Source organism: Zingiber officinale, chromosome 5A (assembly GCF_018446385.1).
Source record: "Zingiber officinale cultivar Zhangliang chromosome 5A, Zo_v1.1, whole genome shotgun sequence".
NCBI lineage: Eukaryota > Viridiplantae > Streptophyta > Magnoliopsida > Zingiberales > Zingiberaceae > Zingiber > Zingiber officinale.
The window spans coordinates 50399194-50411432 of NC_055994.1; the positions used below are offsets into that span (position 1 = coordinate 50399194).

The 12239-nt window shown below is 37.1% G+C and overlaps 1 long non-coding RNA gene across 4 annotated transcripts; it reads right to left on the reverse strand.

Annotated features, from left to right (window-relative positions):
• Positions 1 to 654: 654 nt before the first annotated feature.
• LOC121980477 lies at positions 655 to 4524 on the reverse strand. 4 transcript variants are annotated; one of them, XR_006111551.1, is made up of 8 exons: positions 4334 to 4524; positions 3923 to 4035; positions 3188 to 3294; positions 3046 to 3116; positions 2568 to 2857; positions 2294 to 2427; positions 928 to 1256; positions 655 to 737 (listed from the first exon to the last, which is right to left on the reverse strand). It is a non-coding gene; the product is annotated as an uncharacterized LOC121980477 (long non-coding RNA). The 4 variants fall into 4 exon arrangements; XR_006111553.1 differs by lacking the exon at positions 4334 to 4524 and adding an exon at positions 4174 to 4283 and having other exon boundaries at positions 928 to 1017; XR_006111550.1 differs by lacking the exon at positions 4334 to 4524 and adding an exon at positions 4174 to 4283.
• Between the last annotated feature and the right edge of the window lie 7715 nt (positions 4525 to 12239).

Sequence of the window (12239 nt, forward strand, 5' to 3'; positions counted from 1 at the left end):
CACCGGTCTTCGAATCGGTTATTAACCGGTGTAGTATCACTTAACGACACTATTTCATCAACGGTGTAAAACTGATGTAATATTGTATGTTAATAACACCAGTTTTGGCAACGGTAAATGACCGATGTAATATTAGTTAATAACACCAGTTTTGCAGCGGTGGAAAACCGATGTAATATGTATATTTTTTAACAGCACAAATTTGATTTCCGAAACAATGATAAACCGACAATAACAAAAAAAAATACACAAATATTCAAAAATTATATAAATATTCTTCATTCAATAATATCCATAAAATACACAAATATTCACAAATTATATAAATAATCTTCTTACAACAATATCCATAAAATACCCAAACATTCTTTTTACATCAAAAGCTAGCTAATAGATATCAAAATCAAGGTAGAACATTCTTTTAACAGATCAAGGTAGAACTGCACTTCAAATGTAATCTATCATGCATTCAGCCCACTCGAACTGCACTTCATCAATTTCAACTCTGGAGTACTTTAGATTTGTAAACTGTAAAAACACATAAATCCACCATATGTCAAATAACTAAAACAAATGTGTACATGTATCAAATAAAAAATATAAGATCACAAGTGCTTGTCATAAACATGCTTACCAGCGTGTTGAAACCTATTATGTGAATGGTGGCTTCGAATGAACTTCACGAGCAAGGCCAAAATTTGCTATCTTCACAAAGTCCTTGGTTACCAATAAGTTCTCTGCAAAGGTCATAATCTAGTTTAATAGAATGCTAACTTCACCAGAATAATTATAGGTGCATAAATCACATTTAACAAAATAAATGCTAATCCTAGATAACAACGTTGTAGGAATAGATATGTTAAGAGCACACAAATGAATCTTTATAGGGATATTTGGTTAAAAGCGGAACTAAAGAGGTACACCTACCTCCCATGTCAATAAGTCACTTCCTCGAGTTGGATATGGCTTTTGCAAATCTAGCTCCATATAGAAGGTGTAGAGTTTGATATCTTGAAGCTGCAAATCCAATCAGAAGTAGGATTAGCGTGGTAAGCAAGACATTGAAAATCCCATTAATAGACACATATTGGCCATGAGAACCCTTGTTCTTGTCATTGAAATAAGGTGACTAGGAATAAAATAGGCACTAGGAATGACTAAAAATAAGTACAACTAAAATTCATAATTAGGATATCACTAGGAACGACAGTAGTGAAATAGTCTCCTTTCCGATGCCAATCAATTTTTGTCACAACCTGCAAAGCAAAAGAATGAATAATAGAAAGGTAGTGGCAAAGAACATTATAAAACTAAAATTATTAATAGGTTGCAGCTTAGGAACACACGCAATATAATTAAAGAAGGAATCAAATATAAAACTGCTTTATTGCATAAATTCCTCAAGCCGAACCTTATTTTCTCCCCCATTTTCTTTGGCTTCATTTTAGAACACTTGCCGTGCCAATCACAACCTTCCGCAACGATCCAATGTTTAGAAAATCTTAAAATATCATCTTAAGCATGTTTTCTTAGGCTTCATTTTAGACCTGTCTTTTGTCGGCCTACTAGCAATGATCTTTAGCAAAAACAATAAACTGACTGCAAGCTGTGCACCTAATCTCATTATATGATAATGCAACAATCAAGTTGGAAAAAATTATACTAGATGCCATATCTGTATGACAAAACATTTCAAAGATATTTTTGTAAATCCATTTAGGTACATCAGTACATATTTGCTTTCATCCACATACTGAAATGTAAAAAGGATGAAGCAAAGCTGTCAACCTTTGGTCATATTGTTTGTTCTTATAACTGAATTGTAAAGATCAAACTTGTTAACAGATAGTGGAGGGAAGAAAGTGAAGAAAGCTTGCAGAAGCTACAACCAAATTCAGCTACAACACACACAGAAACATCAAACAATGAACAGGACAACTGGGAAAATTCCACACAGAAACATCAGTATAAAGAATGAGTCACGACTCCAACATCTAAGACAGCATCATCTATGGAAACATGATACTAGTGGAGTTGAAACTTACAGGATAGAAAATTCAACAAAAAAAATAAAACAAAGCCATCATGTGTCTCAAAGTCAAGGTTCAACATCATAAGAAATATGCATACCAAACTTATAAGTCGTTGATAAAATTAATTCTTGACAATAAGGATACTAGTTGGTGCTTACAGGTAAGGGGTTTGCGGAAATGAATTGGTCAAAAAAGAATAAATTATCAAGCAAAGAACATGAACTTGCTACCGTAGTCATGTAGGATCAGCAAGTACTCACGTATCTTGACTCGAGGAGATTCTTCAAAGTTTCCTGGAGAATCTATCATTAGTGGCAATACAGTTTAATGACAGAATCTGCTCCAGCTGTGAATAGCCATGGCTGCCTCGGATGAAATTTACAATCTAAAACACCTGTTCAATTAATAAGTTAATGTTAGGTCTAAGATAGGCAGGAATTGCAATTTTTATTTGAGTTAGAAAGCCATAGTTTCTTAATCTAGACGCGGTAAATGAAAAACAAGGAAAACAACAAAGTTTGCAACACAACTGACCTCTGTCATTAAACTGAGAGAATTTGGTATGCCTAAACTTTTCAGGGCACTTTAGGTTTCATCCTGATTCCAGCCTCAAAGGCTAGGTAACTAGGTATAATGTCATGATTTTTATATATTTCCAATTTGTCAGTGTGTATTAGAAAAAAGAAAGAAACAAAACTGAGATATAAAATAGGCACTAGGAATGACTAAAAATAAGTACAACTAAAATTCATAATTAGGATATCACTAGGAACGACAGTAGTGAAATAGTCTCCTTTCCGATGCCAATCAATTTTTGTCACAACCTGCAAAGCAAAAGAATGAATAATAGAAAGGTAGTGGCAAATACTCTACCAATTAAAATAAAGTAATCCAAAGGATTAAGTCTATGTCCAGAAACAATTAAGGTAATTTGATGTGCCTATATTGAAATTAATTACTATACAGATACATATGTACTCTGAAGGGGGGATACACAGTGAATATAGCTCACCTTGCAATGCTTTAATCGGATGCAATCATATTTATCATCTCGAACCCATCTCACTGCTGGAGTGGTATTTCCTAAAGCACAGAATCGAGTGCCAACTGATCTGAACAGAAACTAAAATAATATTATGAGTAAAAACACTTACCCTCATCCTCCTCTAGTTTTGATTCCTCCACATGAAGCAACTCCTTGACCCTTGCTTGATTCTCTGCACTTCCCAATCCAGTATCTAAAATAAGCACATCGCATCCTCTGAAACAATGTGTAAATGTATGTCAGAAAGAAGCAGGGTGGAATTAGGCATCGAAAACTGAATTAAAAAAAAACCCTAGAGGGTGGAAATTAAATTACAAAAACCTGGAGGAAATGAACATACAAAAGAAACGCTAACCATAGGTACGGCTCCCTTCTTTTAACATAACCATATTAAATTTATATTCTAACCTAAACCATCCAATATCTAAATTCCCATTAGATCTTCAAGGTTACAATCTTCCATAATCACCTAACATGAAACCTAAATGTCACTGAAACCATTTCAGATTCAGGTTAATCTTTATTTACAACATTCAATTACCCAATATAACAACTCTTATCCTTGTTAACTAGTAACACATCATACCCTTAACCTCCAACACCAGAACAAACAAATTCTTATTGACTCTGCCGTGGATCCAGCTCAAAACACACAGGATTCATTAGGTAACATCTACTGCAACTAATGATCGCACAAGGGTAAGGAACAAGAACTAAACCGTACCTCAATCCCCTACAAACAGAACATTACATAGTGCATCTTCACTAGCCGGATCAAGAAGAAAGAATAACAAGAAGTCATCAAAACAACCTGTTAACAACAACAACAGATCGACCTCATTACCTCTGCACCCTTCAATCACCGGAGACGATCACTGATACGAAGAAGAGATCGATCCAACAGAGCTGTGGTGGCCGGGACCAAAATACCAGTCTCTGCTTCCCAGAAAGAACCACCTGAATCAACACTAGAAAGGATCAAGGTTCGAATTCACAACCAAAACCAAACCCTTACCTCCAAGATCGAAGTTAGGGCAACCACTTGTTCTTGCCGACGAACAGGGACAGAGATCGGGAAGGAACAATGGTTGTTACCTCCTCCAAACAATCGATGCTGGCCTGATCCAACGCCGATGCCCTTGGTTCCCTCCCGACAGCCGGCGAAATCCACCGATCGAGATCCGTCGTCGTTGTTCACCGAGATCAGAGAAGGGAGGAAGGGATCGGGGAGAAAGAAGGTTCGGCTGTAACTAACCTCTCTTCCTCTCAACGCTCCAAGGTCCGCTCTTCGCCGGCGCCACCGAGAGAAGAAGAAATCGCCGGTCTCGGTCGCGTGAAGTCCGAAGTCACGAGAAGGAGAAAGTCGGGGGAAAAGAAAAGGCTTCGGCGCTTTATAGAGAGGTTAACCCCAAACCCCATCCTCAACCTTTAGCAATCAGACGATTAAGAAGAATGAAAAGAGGAAATGAGAGGTTTTGACCGTGTACCCAGCGAGCGAAGAGGCCGAGATGGAGAAAATGAAGCACGGAGAGCCTTTATGCCTGCAATTTTAGGGTTTTAACAGGCAGACATACTTCGTTATTGTTGTACTGCACTCGATCTCTCTGCTTCAGAAGAAGAAGAAGGAGACCCCTTTACATAAGATCAGAGATCTCGGTGTTGTTCTCTCTTCCTTCGGATTCCCTCATGTTGCCGACCAACCGTGCCATGGTGGTCGTGGGCGTCCTCTAGCTGTTCGGATCTTGTCGGCCCCTACCTTAGCCGGGAAGAGCGAAGAGAGGAAGGAGGAGGAGGAGGAAGAGAGGATCGGACGAGGAGGCAGAATGGAACGATTTATACTGCGATTTTGCTTAGGATCGAAGCAGGTGGTTTTGATCCTAAGGGGCGTCGATCCAGGAAGGGGAAGAGATCGAGGAAAGGGAAGAGGGAGATGAGGCTGAGAGAGATGGTCGGAGGTTTAGGTTTAGGTTTAGGCTGAGAGAAGGGGCACGATATTGGTTTAGGTTTGGAGGGAACTTTGTGAAGTGTTATAAATTTTGGCTGGTGGAAAAATTAAATTATTTTTTTTTGGTTCATTAACATCGGGTTTTAAAAATCGCTGTTAAAAATGATGTCTATTAACAAAAAAAAAGGCGCTCATAGACATCGGCTAAAAAACCGATGTCTATGAGCGAAAATCTGCGCTTATAGACACCGATTTTTGGAAAAATCGGTGTAAAATACTCAAAGACATCGGTTTTTGCTTAAAACTGTTGTTGTTCCACCGATGTCTATGAGGCTTTTTCTTGTAGTGACTACAACAATTCCAATGGTTTATCCCAATCCATCTTGGTTGTGAGCTTCTATTTATAATTTATAAAGAACTGATAACATGATCTTCTATGTGACACCACACACCATGTTATCTACAATATAAATTAAATGGACAACTGCATTTAACTAAATATAGATATTTGACCAATGTGATTCTCATTTTAAAATAAATGTTTATACAAAAAGCTAAGCTTTTAGTATACATTCTAACAATCTTCCACTTATACTAAAAGACTATGCTACCATATATGCTGCCATACATCTGATCCCCATCCCCTCAATATGCCCATCAAAAGCTCTCGCCGGAAGGGCCTTAGTGAAAGGATCTGCTAGGTTATCTTATGATGCAATCTTGGCGACAACAACTTCTCCTCGCTTTACGATGTCTCGTATCAGGTGGTACTTGTGCTCAATGTGTTTACTTACCTTATGGGCTCGTGGTTCCTTCGAGTTTGCTACTGTACCACTATTATCACAATAAATTGTGATAATTTTAGGCAAACCACGAATCACATCTAAGTCCATCAAGAAGTTTCTGAGCCATATAGCTTCTTTGGCGGCCTTAGAGGCTGCCACATACTTAGCTTCCATGGTGGAGTCTGAAACGCATTTCTGCTTAACACTCCTCCATGCTATGGCTCCACCTCCCAAAGTAAACACATACCCTGAGGTGGACTTACTATTGTCCCTATCCGATTGGAAGTCTAAATCCGTGTAACCCATAACCCACAGGGAGCATGTAAGAAGGGTATGATTAAAAACCAACTGTATGATTAAAAACCACAGTTACTTAAGAAGGGTATTGCAGGGAGCTCTGATACCAACTGTAATGACCACCCTTCTTACTACTACTACTCTCTAAGAGTGACCGTTACTTAACTGCTAACTCTACTTAACCGGTATGATTAAAAACCACATGGAAACTCTACCGAAAAATTTCGACAGAATCTCCCCTGTACCGGTGACCATGAACATCAATACATTCACAATATACACAGCCACAGGCGACTCGAAATATATCAAACACCCACGCAGTTTAATAAGTGACAAAAACTAATCACAACCACGCAGTAATAAGACACAACAACTTAGAATAAAACTAATCTAGCAATGATAAATGAATAAAACTCCAATAGTGGAAACAACCAAACAAACAATGCGGAATAAACTCAATAGCAACATCAGAAAAAATAGAAACAACTCTTTATCAATCTCTATTGACATAAAACATAAAGTGTGACTCAATTCCCCTTATCTCTCCCACAGTCCACGCATCACACACCCTCCGCACCACCTTGTCGCCTTCCTTGCTAAATCTTTTCCTTTCCTTTATCTGCAGTAAGAGGAAGTGCAGTCTATAAGCAAAATTTACTTAGTAAGCGCTATCTAACTTACAAAAAACATGAATATGCATGTTTACAGAAAGAACTAGAAACTATATGCTCTAAAAGAAAGTAAAGCATAAATATATTTGCTCATGTCAAACTAATAGCAAAGAAAAGTTAAGGAATCTACTCATGTAATTCTAATAGCTAATCATGCTGCTCATCTAATAAGTAAACATGAAAAACTACTCATCTACTAGATAAACATGGTAGAATAAAGAACTAAACTTACTGATTTTTAGAACTATATGAACCTTATTTCATTTGTTCTAAACTTAATCTTTAATACTTTATGTTTATGTAAAACTCGTTTTACTTGTTCAAAAACTTATACTTATAATACTTCAAAATAATAATCAACTTCTTCTTGGGCCCGGCAACTGTACTTGCTTTTACTTTTGTAACGACCCGACCCATTTGGTGGCCCATTTGGCGACCCTCAGGTCGTCGACCGTCGACCGTCGGTCGTGCCGTTACTACTAGGTTATCTAAACCTAGGGACGACTATGGGAGCCCAGCTCAAGGACAACTGAGAATCCAGTACAGTGCCACTGATAAAAGTAAAATACTTGTTATCTTTTAATACTTCTAATATATAATGCCTTGGCATTTTAATAAGCACCTTGTGTGCCAAAATCCCTAAAGTCTTGACTTTGGGATCTACTTAAGGCCTTGGCCTTTTTCTTTCTTTTCTTAATCTTTCTTATACTTTTCTTATAAAAGAATGCTTCTTACAAAACTGAAATGTTTAAACAAATTCTAACACTGCAATGCTTAAACAAAATCTGCATACAAGTTTAAACAGAAATCTGCATATTAAGCTTAACTAAAATCTGCATATTAAGCTTATCTAAAATCTGCATACTAAGCTTATCTAAAATCTGCATACTAAGCTTAACAAAATCTGCATACTAAGCTTATCAAAAATCTACATCTTAAGCTTAACTAAAATCTGCATATTAATAATTTATAAAATCTACATTGATCAACATGTAAATCTCTTTTATCATCTTCTAAACCAAACTTCTATTCTGAACTTATTACTTGCATAACTAAATCACTCACATACTTCTCACCTTTAGACTAAGCTAACCTCAATAATTGGTACAGGAATTATCTTCTTAAATATAGAACCCAAGCTTACATCAAACCAATTTAATGAACAAATCTTCAACTACTCTAAATTTCAGTCAAGATTCATTCTTGTTATTCACGGCAGTAACACCAAAACTTGCTTACCTAATTCTATCCGAGTCTAACTACAATAGAGATAAGCACACAACAAAATAATGGTACTAGTCTGTGTGGTGCCATTTTATTTGCTTTCCCTCTAAGCGGTTCTAGCAGTCCTTTATAAACCATCAAGAATATCATGACCTCAATCCACATCCATAACGACTTAGATCAACAATCTAACAATTCAAACATAAAGCTCCCAAAGGCTGGATTTGGATTTGATCAAATCCCAGTTCAAATTGACTGAATTATACCTAAAGGTCAATACATAGGAACACACAGTACAAAAGTAAATGATTCCATAGTCTTAATCCTGTAAGAAAATTCCTAAATCAACACCAATCAACAAGTTAACTTAGCATGGAAGTTGAATCAACCTATTCTGTTCAGGGATACAAAACCGAGCCACGGCATAATACTTATGCTAGCACTGAAACACCCAAATTCACTGCATTGCAGTATCACAAAGCATGAAACTAAGTAGCATAGAATCCAATCAAAAGCACAAAAACACAACAATGCGAGACATGATGCAAAACAACCTCGACTTGAAATCTGAAATTCTGAATTCATTTGTTCAAAACTTTCGGGAACAAGGAAAGGAATAAAAGGTAAACCTCGGAGCTATCCTACTGCAGGTGAGTAGCAACTTACCCCTCGTGTTCTTGGACTTACAGCCGGAAAAGGTGTCTTCCAATACTTCTAGGGCTTGCGGAGGACTCAAGCTCTCGGCAACTCCTTCATGATAAGATCCTTTAATGGATCTTTTCAAATAAATCCATTAACTTTATTTCCTTTTTAAAATAAGTTTTAGACTTTTTCATTTTTATTTTAGATAAGTTTTAATCTGACATTTTCTCATGAAAATATATTTTTATTTTATTTTTATTTTACACCTTTTCTTTTGAAAAGGTAATTTTATTTTATTTTTCTTTTAGACATTTTCTTTTTGAAAAGGTAGTTTAGGTCTCTATTTAAAGAGACGTTATGTAACTTTGGAAGATGAGTAATTTCCCTTTTAATTAATCAATTTCGTTTGATTATTGGAGGCCGATCCCCTCGAAGCGATCACCCTATCCCCTTTTCCCTTTCTCTTTCGATTTTTTCACGTGATAGGCCCCCGGGTTCCTATCAACTTGGTATCAGAGCAGTTCACTTCATCTTCTCCTTATAGTATCTTGCAGCAACTTCAACAAGCGCATGGTCTTAACCCGACTTCAAGAGAAGAAAATTCACTCTGACATGATGACCGGAGGATCTCATCCTGACGCCAAATGGGCTTTGGAATTTGAAGCTAAGCACGAGACAAGGATGGATAAACTCGAAAAAACTATGGCATCATTGGTCACGATAGTGCAAGAATTGAAGGATCGTTTAGAAGTAGATTCTAGCTCAAGCATACTAATCAAAAGGGGAAAAAATCAGCAGTCTCGACAACAACAATATGACCAAGGTGCAAACTCAAATGAAGATCGAGAGCACAACTATCCACGTATGAAGGTGGAATGTCCTCGCTGGGAGAACAACGATCCGATTGGATGGATTTCAAGGGCTGAAAAATATTTTCGCTTCCACAGCACATCGGACAATGCAAAGGTAGAACTAGCATCTATAAACCTCGAAGGTGATGCCATCCAATGGTATGACTGGCTTGAGGCATGCCATGGACCTCCAAAATGGGAGGAATTCAAAGAAGAACTCATCAATCGATTTGGTCCCTCCGGTTATGAGAATATTGATGGAGAATTGGTCAAAATTCGACAGACTTCAACCGTACTAGAGTACCAAGGACAATTCGAGAGACTCTCTAATCAAACTCGTGATTGGTCAAAAAAGCAACTATTGGGCACTTTTATTGAAGGACTTCGCCTTGATATACGACAAGAAGTAAAAATGAATCAACCCCGCACCATGAAGGCTGCCTTATCCTTTGCACGACTACAAGAAGAGAAGATCAATGAAGAAGGAAGAAGAAATAACAAGGTAATTCGTGAAAACCCATCACATTATTCAACACCTCGTAGATTGACAAAAGAAGAGATCAAGGAAAGGATGGCAAAGGGATTATGCTGGCATTGCGATGAAAAGTGGCACCATGGTCATCAATGCAAGCAAAAAAGGATACTGATGATTGAACCAATAGAGAACTCTGAGGAAGAAGATGATTTCCATGAAGATGAAACACAAGATAATATCAACGAAGTACAGTATGATTCTATGGCAATATCAGTTCATGCCTTAGAAGGACTACAAACTCCGCAAACGATGAAGGTAAAAGGATTCATTAAAAAACAACCAGTAATGATACTTATAGATTCAGGAAGCACCAACAATTTTCTAGACTCAACCTTGGCAAGCAGGCTTAAACAAAAAATAGAGCAAGCATCTACATTTGATGTTAAGGTGGAGGATGGAAGATCACTTACAAGTCCAGGAAAGTGCAATAGTATTAAAATTTTCTTACCCAATTATGAATTAATAACAGATCTCTTTCTTCTTCCCCTAGATGGATGTGATGTTGTACTTGGAGCACAATGGTTGAAAACATTAGGAGATATAATATGGAATTTCTCTCAACTAATAATGCGCTTCCAAGATCAAGGAAAAGAAGTTTGCATCAGAGGCAAGAAACAAGATACTATCACACCAATCAGTAGTTATCAGGCAGAGCAGTTATTAAAGAAAGATTGCTCTATTTTTCTCATGCAACTCTCTATCAAAAAAGATCCTAAAACAAATGTTAGGCCTTATCGCTACCCTTACATACAGGAGGAAATTGAGAAGATTGTACAAGAGATGCTTCAGGCTGGTATCGTTCGCCCAAGTATAATTCCATATTCTTCTCTAGTACTGCTTGTACAAAAGAAAGACAAAAATTGGCGAATATGTATAGATTACTCAACACTCAATAAAATTATAATGAAAGACAAGTACCCCATCCCCATCATTGATGAACTACTTGATGAATTAGGAGGTTCCTCATTATTCTCAAAGTTGAATCTTCGCTCAGGATTCCATCAGATAAGAATCCATCAGCCAAACATTCCAAAAACAACCTTTCAGACTCATGATGGTCATTATGAATTTTTAGTCATGCCTTTCGGTTTAATTAATGCACCTTCTACATTCCAAAGTTTGCTGAATGATATCTTCAGGTTTTACCTCCGTCGGTTTGTTTTGAATTTCTTTGATGACAACCTTGTTTATAGTTCATCATTCGAAGATCATTTGCATCACCTCTATAAAGTACTCACTCTTTTGCGTGAGCATTCTCTTTATGTGAAAAGAGCTAAGTGCAGCTTTGGGACAACTAATGTGGAATACCTTGGCCATATTGTAAGCCAAAATGGAGTAGCTACTGATCCCTCAAAGGTGCTAGTTTCAAAGAGTATCAAGGCATTACGTGATGTTCTGGGTCTCACGGATGCATTTAGATGGTGTCTTGAAGCAAAAAAGATATTCCAGAATTTAAAGGAGGTTATGATGACAACACTAGTTCTTGCACTACCTAATAAGCAATTTGTTATTGAACCTGATGCATCCGAAGTTAGAATCGGAGCAGTACTTATGAATTATATGATACCATTCAAGAAAATGTTCCAGAGTTTATTGCTAAACAACCTTGAGGACAAGGTTGTTTTGAAGGGCGGTGGAATGATAAGATCCTTTAATGGATCTTTTCAAATAAATCCATTAACTTTATTTCCTTTTTAAAATAAGTTTTAGACTTTTTCTTTTTTATTTTAGATAAGTTTTAATCTGACATTTTCTCATGAAAATATATTTTTATTTTATTTTTCTTTTACACCTTTTCTTTTGAAAAGGTAATTTTATTTTATTTTTCTTTTAGACCTTTTCTTTTTGAAAAGGTAGTTTAGGTCTCTATTTAAAGAGATGTTATGTAACTTTGGAAGATAAGTAATTTCCCTTTTAATTAATCAATTTCGTTTGATTATTGGAGGTCGATCCCCTCGAAGCGATCACCCTATCCCCTTTTCCCTTTCTCTTTCGATTTTTTCACGTGATAGGCCCCCGGGTTCCTATCACTTCACCTCCACTTGTTCTCCTCGACAAGGTGATCACGATGGTAGAGAACCCTCTCGGATTAGGTCCTTGGCCAGCCGCAGGAGACGAGCCCTAGTTGCGGCTTTGTCGTCTTCGTTTTCGCCCAAACAGAAACGTCGCGCGCCGTCGCGAGAGGAGGAATTTTGAGAGAAATTTTTAGGT